We start from the raw sequence: 14544 nt of genomic DNA, 5'->3' as shown, positions 1-14544 counted from the left end.
TTGAATAAAAATGACTACTGAAATACATTGTCATTTTGACGTGTTCTAATTTTTTTTTTACACTGAACTATTACGACTCTATTAAATAAGACCCCCTTAGGTTGAGGTAGGAAGAGAAACAGGTGACATCAGTGAGGAAAACTGAGCAGAATATTTGCTTTCCCTATTACACTTGATCATACTAAATATCAGTGACTATTGGTGAGGGCTTTAGGGCCTTATGATTTGAGCTAAATGAGATTTCCCCACATTTCACAATCATTTCTTGATTCAGGGTGCTTGGAAGGCAGTGGTCGATGGGGTCATTTAACAGAAACCAACAAGGTGATCTTTCCAAGAGGAAGGTTCCCTCAGGGTTATGACATATCTTGAGGATTACTAAATCTCTTTATGAAACCAAACAGGTTTAGAAGTAAGGAAGTGAGTCATTCCCTCCATGTGCTGCCTTTCTATATCTCTTATCTATGACTGTATCTTATATTAGAGTTATAGATTACTGTGGTGTGGTTACTGTGAGATACAGATTCATAATAGATTTTCTAGGCTGTCAGAGATTTCTGGATGTACATAAATTGGATATAGAGACGTCAACATTTTCTGGATGAATGGCTCTTCCTTTTGTGTCAAATAACAGAGACAATAAAGTTACTGCTTTTATTTATTTACTTAATTGAAGTATAGTTGATTTACAATGTTGTGTTAATTTCTACTGTACAGCACAGTGATTCAGTTATACATATATATATATATACATTCTTTTTTATATTTTTTTCCATTATGGAAATTGGATATAGAATATTGAATATAGTTCCCTGGGCTATACAGTAGGACCTTGTTGTTTATCAGAGTCACTGCTTCTTTGTCATTTTCTGGCTTATTCATAAACTAATTTGTCTATTTAACCAATTTTTAAAATTGAGTGCCTACTGTATTCCTCGTAGAGTGCCAAGTGCTGTGTCTACAATGGTGAACAGGATAGACAAGGTTTTGACTATTTTCTCATAACTCACAGAGCCACCAGGCCATAAACAAAGTGAAAATGAGGTATTCTCAATTCTTCTCATCTACGGTCATTGGTTCTCTGGTTCCTATCCACTCTCTTTATCTGTTTTCCTTCCCACAAAATGCCCTTCTCAAGTGGCCTTAATATCAGTAGTGGTTGCATGTCTTTCATGGTGAAGGTCATGGAAAGTAGTCACTCAAGCTGGACATCTGGTCTGGTTGATGAACATGAGGCTTCATCCAGTTCTTTCATGTCAACACTTTTAATATTCTGACGGTTCGTTTGTTGCCTTTTGGTTTAGTGCCTCATGGTCTTAGTCTGTGTCAAGAATTAAAATATTTTTTCCTCTTAATTAATAAAAGCAAATTAAATTGGATTTATTTTATAGTGAAGGTAGAATAGAAATGACAGGGTCTGGCACACAGTGGTGTTTAATAAATATTTGGACAAAATGGAAGGGAGGAAGAGGTAGTTTACAATGAATCAATTTCACAATTGATTAAGATATAAGTACTGCTCCTCTTTTTAAAAAAATTTTACCAGAAGAAATGAAACAAGGAGGAAATGAAGAATGAAAAAGTAAGCAAGAAGCAAAGAAATCATCCAGATTTGATGTGAAATACTTCGTATCTGTAACCTCTAAATGCTTCTTTTACAATATTCCCAACCTATATGTTAGACAGATTTTTCTCTTCCTCCCTCCCTTCGTCCCTCCTTCCTTTTTCCCTCCTCCTCCCTCCCTCTTTCACTGAGTGTTCTGTGGGACACTTGACTTTCAAGGGTCACAGCAATACCAGATGACGGTTAAGAAACCAGACTCTGGCATCAGACAGACTTGGGTCCCATTGTTGGCTCCACCACTTACTGAGAGGTGACCTTGGGTAAACATTTCTAAGCCTCTGTTTCTTCATCTATAAAATGGGAAGAATAACCATCCCTGTCTTACAAGATTTTGTGAGGATCAGGGGTGATAAGCCATGTAAAGTGCTTAATATTCTGCCTTATATTGACAATGTCTATAATGTCTTAACTTCTCCAGCCTTTGTTTCTCTCCCAGAAGACCATGCTATAAAACGCCATGTAGTGTGGGTGATTTTCTACCAAAATTAAGTATATCTGTAAATTGTATTCTTTTTCATCCCTGAATAATTTAAACACAGCTAAGGATGTTTTCTCCAGGCTTTGTAAGAGCATTCTTTCTGAGATGAGATCAAATTTGGAAAATGTTGATTTGAAAGCAGAAATTTTCAGTAAGTCATAAACAAGTGACTCTATGGGATTACAATGTGAATCTATGTTCTTCAGTTTGCTCAGTGTCTATTCTCATATCCCTCAATAAATATAATAAATGAATACCGTTGGATGAGTTCTGAGCTAAATTCTCTGGAATTAAATTTGTACCGTTTTCTGAAGGCATTTTAGTCCCAATGAATAGATTCTTTTAGTAAACATGATAGTCCAAATCAGTGTTTTGGCATTGTTTTCAGCAACCCCGATTCACATTCTTACTATTTTTACTGCATCTTGGAGAATAGGAAAAGACTTTTTCTTCTATATTGACAGTTTGCAGGCAATGCTTCTGCAAACTTTAGAATTCTTGCCAGGAATTGTTCAGCAGTCATTTCCAATCTTGCTTTGCTTAGAATACAGACCAATGGGAAAAGATCCAACACCACAGTTGTTACTCTCTCAACAGAAATGCTTCAAGTTGATCGGAAGACCAAGCTGAAATTCTATCTCCTTAGTCATGTCCCTGTGATGATGGGGAAAGAGAAGGGACAGTTAACAGGCGAAGAAAAGGATGTTGCCCAGTGCTGAGCTCAGCTGAGTTGAAATTCTAACATTCTTAGCCTCGTTTTATGAGTGAAAGTTACTTTTAAATTAAAGAGCAAGAGGCCTCTCTCTTGTACCCAGTGGGATCTGCAGAGAGTCAAACAGTACATCTATATCAGGAAATTCTGTTCTAGCTTTTACTGTGCTGATGGAGAAAACATGTTTCCAGATGGATTTCTGTTTATACAGCCTTTAAAATTTTTACTTGCACCCAGTTTGTCCCATTGGCAGTACTTCCAGTTCTATTTTTTAAGACTTTAAGGCCACAATAGTGTTTATAGAACAGGAAGAGAAGGGGCCTTGTTCGTGAGAGAAAAGAAGCTACAAAACTCCTCCTTACGAGGGATATCTTTTAAAAGCATAATAAATGGTACTGATGGCTTGTCAGTAGGATCTTCAGCATTTTATTATGAATTGTTGAAGGAATTATATAGTGAACGCGCGTATACCCACCATCTATATTCTACATTAGTATTTTGCCACATTTACTTTATCGTGTATCTATCTACCTCTCTCCATTCCTCTATCCATTTATCATTACATCTTATTATTTTGTGGGGGACATCAGAAACGCTGAACTTATTTTGAATCATGTGTGCTACCAGCTGGCTGCTTGGCCAATGGTATATTGTATCGGGTAGAACTAGGTTTAGCTAAAGTTAATAAAAACCCAGCAGAGTGGCTTAATGTGTTTGAAAAGAATTTGTTTTCTCTGGTAAAAGAAGGTTGAATGTAGGAGTTCACTGTTGGTATGGTGGTTCTAATATCATCAGTTGCTTAAGCTCTTTCTGTCTTTCTGGTCCACCATCCTAGCATGTGGCATTCATCTGCAAGACCTCTCATGGCCTGAGATGCTGCTGCAGCTTCAGCCGTCTCACTTTTAACAGTAGGAAGGAGGAAAGGGATAAAAGCTTCTTTTAATGACCTGTCCCAGAAGAACCAATAATTTTATAATCAATTTGTCTAGCTCTAGGGGAAAAAAAATGAAGGAATTTTATGGGGATCGTATTGTATTTATAGATAAACTTAGGAAAAAATGGAAACATTTATAATGTTTATATTTTGTTAGCCAGAACATAGCCACGTTTGAGAGCTGAGAAATATAGTATTATGTGTTCTTTTGATTATGTAGGTGGTTTATTTATTTTGGCCATTTCATTTTGCTGGGAAAAATCCAATGAGCTGAGGTTTCCTTCCCTAGCACATCTGTGTGGGTCCTGGGTTACTACTAGAGACATTTGTGAGGGCAGAGAAGGTGAGTTTGAAAGAAGTGTTCATGTAACTTGAGTTCAACAAAATCATTTATTCAGTAAATTATTTGATCCTTTTATTGAAATAATATCAAAGTGGTACTTTTTTATAGGGTGATTGCATCACTGTGATCAAAATGCGATGTCATCAAAACAAGGTTGTTCAAGGCCAAAGGACCAGATGGCCAGCCTACGCTATCCTTAGGGATGCAATCCCTGAGAGCTTCAAGGGTTGAGAATTTGTCCTAATGATGACAAAAGTCCCGAGGGGTATGTTTAATAGCACTTAAAGTTTTATCTTTGAAGAAGAATTATTCCAGAAGAATATTTTCTGGAATTAAAACTGATTCGCACCTGGTGAGGTCTTGGGCAGAGGCAGCAGAGGATTGAAGGTTGATGGTATGGGGTGCCCGGCAGCATTAGGGGTCTTTGAGGCGATCTGTGAGGTGCTCCATGTGCCAGCTATGACAAAGAAGGAAGGTTATTTTTCCACTGATGCCCAAGACATTAAAATTGATAACCACAGGTGGAAAAATCAATCCACACCTGCATCCTTTTCCATTTTGGATTAAAGAGTATCTAAAATGGGAATTTCTCCCTATCCTCAACCTTCATGTTCCAAGAATTTGTTTTTTAAATAAGTATTGAAGTGTTTTAACCTACGGATTATTTTGAAAATCTTAGCTGCATTTGCTTTATTTTCTGTCCCTTAATAAAAGTATTCTCCTTGAATTTTGCCTGCAATCTAAATGATCTTTGAGAGTTTTAAAGCCTGAAACAGAAAACAGAATAAAGCGGCAACCGCCAGTTCAGAGAAGCAAAAGTCCCTTAGTGGGAGGATGGGGGTGGTGTGAGGGAGGGGCAGGCTAGACTAGGAAATTAAATATGAGTGAAGACATTTTTACCCTTGGTTTTTAGAAAATGATGATTTTACCCTTGGTTTTTAGAAATGATTTCTGCAGCATTGTAGCTGCAGAAGGGGAGTCTTCAGTTGCTCATTATCTTTGCTGAAACTAAGACTGTCATTTTTGTGTCTTCTTTCTGCTTATATTTCTTCTCATCATCTATCTTGAGTCTGTTTCACAACTTGTTTGATACTGCTGTTTCAGGTCACTAGAGTATTGTTTAATGAATTCTTAGAGTCCTGGCCTGTGGTTATATTTAGCTTTTTTAAAAAAAGGAGGCAGGGGTGGTGGGGAGAACATCACCCTGCAGTGCAGATCTGGCTGGAAGAAAGGAGGAGACGGCATGGGAAGGCTCACTGTACGTTGTACATTGGAAATGCAAGATTAGGAATCTAAGGAAATAGATGAGGATTATTCAATATATATTTGCTAGAGGAATGTAATGAAATTATTACACTATTGTAAATCATAGAAAATAGTACCATTTGTTTGTCTTGAAAGATCGACAAGCCCTATACTGACCACAAATGTATTATTACTTTTAAGTCACGTGAAAATGAAACATTCCTGTCTTAGCCTGGACTCCTCAGAAAGGAGAGGCTGAACCATAGGTTCAAGTGCGAATATTCATGTGGGGAGTGTGATCCAGGAATCACCAGGAATGGACAGGGTTGCAAAGCAAAGAAAGTGGGAGACCCGAAACAAGCCTGCTGTACAGAGTCAACCACAACGGTGGGCGACTGGTTACTTGATTCCCCAGGTCTTCCTGATGAGCTGAATGAAATGGGTTTCAGAGCCTTCCATTTGGTGGTGGTGGTGGGAAGCGGATGGAAATATTCACTGATGAGTTCCTATCCCCACTGGTCAAAGCTTCACCCCGTGCATATTAATTGCCCCTCTCCCCAGTCTCAACAGAGAAGCCCCGGGGTGGGAGGCAAGAGGCTTGCTGGAGTAGAGGCCCTTTGGGTTACACCTGGGTGAGGCTTGTTGGAGTCTGTGCAAAACCAGTCACTGTAGCGACTGTTGGAATAAATGAAAGGTGAGGCAGAGTGTATCTGATACAGGACCCAAAGGGTGTCAGATATCCCCCAGCCTCACCATCTTATGGGTACCATGAAACTACATTAACATGGTTACCAGAATCTTGCTGCATCCAGGCTCCAGCTGGCTCACTTGGGAACTCCAGGACCTCGCATAGACTTCTACAGGTGTTGAGGAAGTCCCCAAAAGGTGCCTAATAAAAGCTCTTGTGGTGCTCCTGACTGCAAAACTCCTGGCCTCTGCTGTGCTGCCAGTGCCTCATTATAGAACTTAGTGAGCCTGCTTTTTTTTTTTTTTTAATTAATTTATTTATTTATTTTTGCTGTGTTGGGTCTTCGTTTCTGTGCGACGGCTTTCTCTAGCGTGGCAAGCGGGGGCCACTCTTCATTGCGGTGCGCGGGCTTCTCACTATCGCGGGCTCTCCCGTTGTGGAGCACAGGCTCCAGATGCGCAGGCTCAGTAGTTGTGGCTTACGGGCCCAGTTGCTCCGCGGCATGTGGGATCTTCCCAGACCAGGGCTCGAACCCGTGTCCCCTGCATCGGCAGGCGGATTCTCAACCACTGCGCCACCAGGGAAGCCCAGTGAGCCTGCTTTTTAAAACTTTTTACTTATTTTTTTGGCTGCCCAGATCTTAGTTCCCCGACCAGGGATCGAATCTCTCGGACCCATGGAACATTATAGAACTTGGAACATTATAGAACTTATTGAGCTTTTATAAAGTTTTTAATTTTAGTTATTATTATTGGCTGCATGGCGTGTGTGGATAGAAGCTGTGCCCCCTGCAGTGGAAGCACAGAGTCTTAACCACTGGACCGCCAGGGAAGTCCCCTAGTGAGCCTGCCTTTTCCATGTACAAGCCTAGTGAACCCAGGCACTGTGTATCCCTAAGTGCACGTGTGCCTCTAGGAGAGCTGCGGGGAGATCGCTCATACGCCATGCCGCACCCAGAACCTGACTCTGCTCAGCTGTTTAGGCTCCAAGGGGCATTCTAAAGGGCCATATCCAGTTGGTCAGATGACTTTCCATTAGTAATGGTCAGTTTTACTTTGGTGTGTGTGTGCAAGTGGGGAAGGGGGAGACTTGAAATCTGGCTTCTGTTCCCCTCTCATTCTTCATTTCCATTCCCCGTGTACCCCACCAAGTCTCCCAGATAGGTCTCTGAATATCCGATGCCCAGTCATAGATAGGCTTGAGATTTCCCCCAGGATTCTTCTTGGTCCCCATGTAAGTTAGGGCTGCAAAGAGGTACTTAGGAAGGGTTTGGGTATTACCTAATTCCACACACCTGTGGTACACAAATCTTGGCTTCGGCCAATGGGTTCTGATCCCCATTACAAGTTATATATCTTATCTCTACAATTCTAGGGACTCTATTGATCAATATACAAATCAAGCTGAAGAAAATCTTTACGAATATATACTTGATTTAGAACTGAATCATCTTTTCTTCTAAATGGCAGATGATCCAAATTCAAAGAAGAAGAAAAAAACATGTATTTTGACTTAAACACTAATAGGCTTCAGTGAACCACTTTAAGTGTGTATCAGCCAGGTCCTGGCAATCTCTGTGACCTTAGCGATAGGGGAAAATAACAAGATTTCAACATCCTTACTTTGCTGCTGGAGAATTTGAGGCACAGGCAGCTTCAGACATAGCTCCATGCTTCTCAAGCTTGACCTTGCATCGGAATAACTTGGAGGGCTTGTTAAAACATTGGATCCCACTCATATATTCTGATTCAGTAGGTCTGGGACAGGGCTCAGGAATTTTTTACTTCTAACACTTTCCCTGGCACAGCTGGTACTGTTGGTACAAGGACCACACTTTGGGGCTTCCCTGGTGGCGCAGTGGTTGAGAGTCCGCCTGCCGATGCAGGGGACACGGGTTCGTGCCCTGGTCTGGGAAGATCCCACATGCCGCGGAGCGGCTGGGCCCGTGAGCCATGGCCGCTGAGCCTGCGCATCCGGAGCCTGTGCTCCGCAACGGTAGAGGCCACAACAGTGAGAGGCCCGTGTACTGCAAAAACAAACAAACAAAAAACCAAAACAAAACAAAACAAAAAGGACCATGCTTTGAGAACCAATGGTCCGGTAGATAAAAGTAACTTCAGGTTGAAGTCTGATGACGATTTTGCCTCCTTTCCTCCAGGCCAGAGCTTGTTTCATAGTCATTTCCCTTATTAGCATTGGTGTTTAATATAGCTGATCATTTTCAACTAGATTTTAATTGTGTGCCTTTTGTAGTAAGTAGATAAAAGATTAGAAAGCAGGTGGAGTATCCACATCCAAACCAGAAGAGGGTATTTTGGGGAAACAGTCCTAGTGCTCTATATCAGGGGTTGGCAAATGATGGTCCATGGGCCAAATCTGGCCCACTGTCTGTTTTTGTAAATAAAGTTTTATTGGAATGCAGCCACACGGTGATTTCTGTATTGTCAATGGCTGCTTTGGGGCTGTAACAGCAGAGTAGTAGGTGCAGCAGAGACCTCATGACCCATAGAAGCAAAAATATTTACTATCTGGCCCTTTACAGAAAACATTTGCCTACCTCAAGTCTATGTGTTCCTCTGAACAACTGTTGCCTCATTTAGGGAAGCTTTTCTCTTGAAACCCAGCAGTAAGCAACATCAGTTTACTTTAGCAGATATGAAACTTGAATCCTAATGCTTTCTTCCGCCCTTTCTCAACCCTTCTCCCCTAACATGGAAAGTGGCCCAATAAGTGAAATGAAACTTGGCCCAATCAGCGATATTTAGAAAGTGGAAGGTGAAAGTGTTGACATCTGCTTGTATTTTGTGGTCCAATCTTCTCTGGCAGCATGTGATAGGGCGAGAGAGTTCTGGTCAGAAGGGCATCTCACATTTTGTGAAAGATTGTCTCGTGTTATCTGACCTTAGATAGATTTATGCCTACTCAGAAATGCGGTTTGATGAAAGATCTGCCTTTTTTTTCCTAACAGTGGCTTCCTAGGTGAACTCTTCCTTCCTTCAGTTTTGGTAATTTCAGTAAGTTTGAGTGTCTATTGTAGTTCAGTATCTGTATGTATACATTAATGAACACGTAGGTATATTTTCAGGCATATGTGTATTTTAATGCCCAGGCATGTCCATCTTACCTCTTTGCCTCTTACCTCCTTTCTGATCTTATCTCCGCCTCTGCAGTTGGTTCATATCCCCAGAGAAGTGGCCACCAAGACAGGATTAGCAGTGTAGGAGATATTTTAGGGGAAATGCTTGGGAAGGATTAACGTGAGGAGGCAGGGATGGTGGGGAGAATGTCACCCTGCAGTGCAGATCTGGCTGGAAGAAAGGAGGAGACGGCATGGGAAGGCTCACACTGCAGTGAGTTGTTTTCAAAGAATTGCGCCCAAGTAGTGGGAGTCCTTGAGCCAAAGTCGAAGGAGTCCCGTGTCTCACAGGAAAGGGTCAGTGCTACTTCCTCCAGTGATTGGCTGGGGGCAGCCGGGAAATAGTGTCCTCAGCATGAACACGGTGGTGGGTCCACAGGGGCAGCAGCTGGGGGCCGCTGAATGTGCTGGAATATGCAGGAGGTCCGAGAGGCACATGTTCATAGCCTCTGCACCCTTATATCGCTTACATCTTGCCACCAAAATTGTCATTTAAAAGCAGAAAAACAGAAAACAGCCATAGACCTGTGATGGTTCTCCTTTCCTTGCAGAAAAGTCTGCTCTGCCGTCTGACCACACCCGCCTTTCCCGCCTTTGCTCCACGACACACATAACACACCCTGCGTGTGCCTTCCTTTTCTGTCACGGGCACTTTGCCCATATGCTTCCTTTTTTCTCACCTGCCCTCCCTCTCTCAGCCACCCATTGAAATCCTACTTCTATTAGAAATATTTTGCCCTGGAACCTTGAAGGTCTAGTTTACTTAGGAAACATTGGAATTTATATGCTAAATGCTGGGAAGAGTCCAAAGATGAATCAGATATAGATTCTGCTCTGAAGGATGAACTTTAATAGGAAAAGTGATACTCCATAAACAGTATATTAAAAGAAACAAGTAAGAAAAGACATAAGCTGAGTGCAGAGAAAATATGGTGGGAATTTAAAAGAGGGAAAGATTACCTTCACAACAGAGAAATCCACTCTGACAGGTGGGCCTTGAAGAATCAGTGCGACTTGGGTGTGAGGAGATGGGAGGGAAGGGAATTCCAGATTAAAAGAGGAACAAGGCCGTAAGTGTGGGTTTCTTTAGAACAGCCTTAGTGACTAGGGTTTTCAAACTGCACATAAGACCCATTAGCAGAGGATGAAATAAATTTGGGGGTCCTCTTACCAGAAAAAAAAGGAGGAAAATAAATAAAACAAATAGGATAGAGAATGTTTGGAGTCCATGGCATGTAGTAAAGGTATTATTTTGTGAAATGTGTATATATATATATATATATATATACACACACACACACACACACATATATACATATATATGTGTGTGTGTGTGTATATATTTCCATATATATATATGTTAAAATATTTATTTATTTATTTTGGGCTGTGTTGGGTCTTCGTTGCTGCGCACAGGCTTTCTCTAGCTGCAACGAGCGGGAGCTACTCTTCGTTGTGGTGTGCAGGGTTCTCATTGCGGTGGCTTCTCTTGTTGTGGAGCACGGGCTCTAGGCATGCGGGCTTCAGTAGTTGTGGCATGTGGGCTCAGCAGTTGTGGCTTGCAGGCTCTAGAGCGCAGGCTCAGTAGTTGTTGCTCACGGGCTTAGTTGCTCCGTGGCATGCGGGATCTACCCGGACCAGGGCTCGAACCCGTGTTCCCTGCATTGGCAGGCAGAGTCATTTTTTTTTTTTTTTTTGCGTTACACGGGCCTCTCACTGTTGTGGCCTCTCCTGTTGCAGAGCACAGGCTCCGGACGCGCAGGCCCAGCAGCCATGGCTCACGGACCCAGCCACTCTGCGGCATGTGGGATCTTCCCGGACCGGGGCACAAACCCATGTCCCCTGCATTGGCAGGCGGACTCTCAACCACTGCGCCACCAGGGAAGCCCTGGCAGGCAGATTCTTAACTACTGTGCCACCAGGGAAGTCCCTATTTCCATATATTTAATAAATGTATTTCTTATTGGGGGCAAGCTTTTGTCTTATTTGAGTTTATTCAACAATATGTATTTATGGAGCATCTCTTATGTTCCAGACACTGGGCAAAGGCCTGGGTATATAGTGATGAAGAAAACTGTCATAGGCTCTTTCTTCATGGGGATTATGACCCAGTACAGTGGTTCTCAAACTTTAGCAGCATCAGAAATACCTGGAAGACTTAATAAAATACAGATGGCTTCAGAGTTTCTCATTCATTGCGTCTGGGGTGGGGACTGGGAATTTGCATTTCTATCCAGTTCTCAATTAATGCTAAAGGTTCTGGTAGGGGACCACATTAGGCACTGGTCTAGCGGGCTACTTAAATAACTACAAATAAATATCTGACGGCAGTTTGTGATTAAATGTTAGGAAAGAGAACTATGAGAGAGAGAGAGAAACTGGGAAACCTATTATATATTGGATAGTCAGAGATGATGTCTGAGAAAATAGCTTTCAGGCAGCAGGAATATCACATCAATAAACCAGAGGAACTAAAAACATGAGCAAGAGAAGGATTTGAATAGAGACTGGAAAGTGGGTAGGGACTAGATCATGTGGGGTCTTTAGTCGAGTGACATTCAAATTGGGATGCGCACATTCCTGGATAGCATCAAGACTTTCTAAGGGGTATGCGGGCACATGTACTGTTAAGAGAATCATCTTCCTTTGTGCTCTCCTAAAATGGATCAACCCAATGGCCAGTATTTTGGTAGTACTTATTTACCTTTTCTACCTCTTTATGAATAAAGGCAAACTTATCTCCTAGTGAATCTTGCTAGGGTACCTTGTCCTAGGGTGTAAAAATCACTTGGGGGATAAAACAAGGAATAACTCAAAATATAACTGAAAAAGATAAAATAACTCAATTAGAAAACTCAAAAAAATAAAAGACCTCAAAAAACCTTGGTGTTGAAAAAGTAAAAGACTCTTATGTGGAATAAAAACAAAATCTGTTCTCGAGGCAATTGGTCTCTGGTTCTCGGCTTTCAGCAAAATTGAAGGAGGCCCTAAGTAAGCTGTCAGCGGCAGGGCATTAAAAATTATTTTTGATGATGGATCACTTTGTTATTTTGACGTATAACTGGAAAGGAGACTAGCATTTAGTGTCATTGCTGTAACAAAACTTTCCTTTCCTCTATTTATTTAGGTGGATAAAACAAGCAGTTTCTCTTACCTCTCTAAAAATGAAAAATTAGAAAAAGAATCGACTCTGAAAACTGTCATAATTTAGCATTAAGTACTATCAAATCATAGATACATGAATTAATTGGGATACAAAACAGGGTCATTGAATTCATTAAGAGATTCATTTCTGATACATTGTATATATTTAATAATTATCTACACAATTTATAATTATGTTGACTAGCTTTATACTTGTGATAAACGTAATACCTACACCAACCAGAATTATATTTTGGGGGGAAATGTATCAGTTATTTAATTAGGTTCTTTGTAAGAAATTTAGAACACCAATTTGTGAGAGAAAACAGAATAGAGGTAGCCCTAGAGCTGAGGAACAACTTTGATTTCTTCGCAGAGTTTTTTTTTTTTTTTTTTTTTTTTTTTTGCGGTACGCAGGCCACTCACTGTTGTGGCCTCTCCCATTGCGGAGCACAGGCTCCGGACGCGCAGGCTCAGCGGCCATGGCTCACGGGCCCAGCCGCTCCATGGAATGTGGGATCTTCCCAGACTGGGGCACGAACCCGTGTCCCCTGCATCGGCAGGCGGACTCTCAACCACTGCGCCACCAGGGAAGCCCCTTCGCAGAGTTTTTGAGTCCAGGACTCTCAGGTCAATCTTGCTCTGCTCTGTAAGCTTGGATTTCCCTTTCTCTGCGTCGAAGGTCTTACCTTCCTGGTGTCTGGGCTTTACGAAGCTTCTTCTTCCTGAAATAACCCTCAGGGAGATGTTTTGGGATTTCCACACCACTTACCAGTTTTGGTGGAGATGACAAATTTCTGGTGTGTTCTAGCAGAGGAACTCGATTGAGGACGAGAGGTCCAGTCACAAGCAGCGTGCTACCGCTCAGCTGCTTCAGGAAAACCACCGCCATGCCTCTGTGGCACCCAGTGAGGTTGCTCCCAACGGTGCTGGGAGTGATGCTAGCTCGCAGCTTCCTTACATCTGACGGAAGGGTTTTCTTTGGTGGCTCGAGAGCTTTCAAGGCACATCTTCAGTAGAACAGTATCCAGGCATTCTGTGACGCTTATCCACTCAGGTCCCACCATTTCTGTCACCCCCAAGCAAGAAATGTCTCTTTCTTTTCAACCTTAAATGTAGCTGCAGGTGACTTCCTCTTCGCCATGGCCTTGCTGGAACACATAGCAGATGGGGAAAAGCTTCCAATTCCGCTGACTAGGATGGGGTTTTGGTTGTGGTGGGGTTTCCCCTTCTGAGGTGTTTTTTTGGCCTTGAGGTTACGCTTCTTAACCTTGCCCTGGCATCAGCCTTCTTGGCTTCAGGTTTCTTCTCCTTATATCCAGCTTCTCTGTTTTTTCATCCACCATCTTGCAAGATGGGAAAGAGCCAGAATAGTATGTTTTGACACTTAGAACATTTATGGCCACCGAAAAACTTTAAAAAATTTATCTCAATCTCTCTTTATATCTCTATTTATATATCTTTATCTAACTTTCTATATGTAACAGGAATCTATCTATCTATCTATATAAAACAGAACATAAAAGGGTCAACAGAAAGACTTTGAAGCAGAAAAAATATAAGGATAACTCTCTGCTGTAAGTATAATGGAAACATGAGTTTAATATGAATGAATTAATGAGTTTAATATGAATTAATTAAATATTAACTCATATTTAATGAGTTAAATAGGAGTGAATTGGCCTCAGATACAGAAGGAAGATTCCATGACTGTCTGGGCATGTGGGGAGGAGGTTTCTGGAAAAAAGGGGATTAGCCTCTAGAAGAGCAGAGATAGGAAAAGCCAGGGCTGTGGGCCTGCAGTCTGGGGCATGAGAGCTCCCATTCTGGTCTCGACTCTCACTCCGCTTCTTGAATTTTGGGTGGGTAACTGCTCCCTTCTGCTGATTGCCCTACGTCTCTCTCGCTTCTTCTCCCCTCCCTTCCTCCAATATCCCCTGCATTCCCCTCCTGCCCCCTTTACCACACAACAGGTCAGGTGAGTATGGGATGGCGATCAGCATCAGGGAGCGTGAGACAGAGAAAACACATGGTTATGTGGCCCTGAATGTAGTTAAGTTTGTGAGGTTCTTATTTAGGTGGGGGAGTGAGAGGGGTGATTGCACAGGTGAAGCCATATCATCTCTGTTGTTGTTGGTGGTGGTTTTTTTTCTGCTTTAAGCCCCAGAGTGGGTTCCTGGCTGGAGAGGTTTGGGAGGACAGCTGCTCTACCCCTTGGACTGGGCAAGTGGTGTAGCCGT

General features: G+C 42.0%; 1 pseudogene across 1 annotated transcript in view; it reads right to left on the bottom strand.

Moving 5' to 3' along the window:
- LOC307195472 (large ribosomal subunit protein eL6-like) overlaps positions 1-13650 on the bottom strand; it is a 76028-nt pseudogene extending 62378 nt beyond the window's left edge. The window contains exon 1 of the transcript in view: positions 12929-13650. The product of the transcript in view is annotated as a large ribosomal subunit protein eL6-like (transcript). The remainder of the gene's footprint in view (positions 1-12928) is intronic.
- Between the last annotated feature and the right edge of the window lie 894 nt (positions 13651-14544).

The sequence above is a fragment of the Stenella coeruleoalba genome (genome assembly GCF_951394435.1).
Source record: "Stenella coeruleoalba genome assembly, chromosome: 12".
NCBI lineage: Eukaryota > Metazoa > Chordata > Mammalia > Artiodactyla > Delphinidae > Stenella > Stenella coeruleoalba.
Note: the sequence above shows the minus strand (reverse complement) of the source record. Positions and strands in the feature narration are given on the sequence as shown.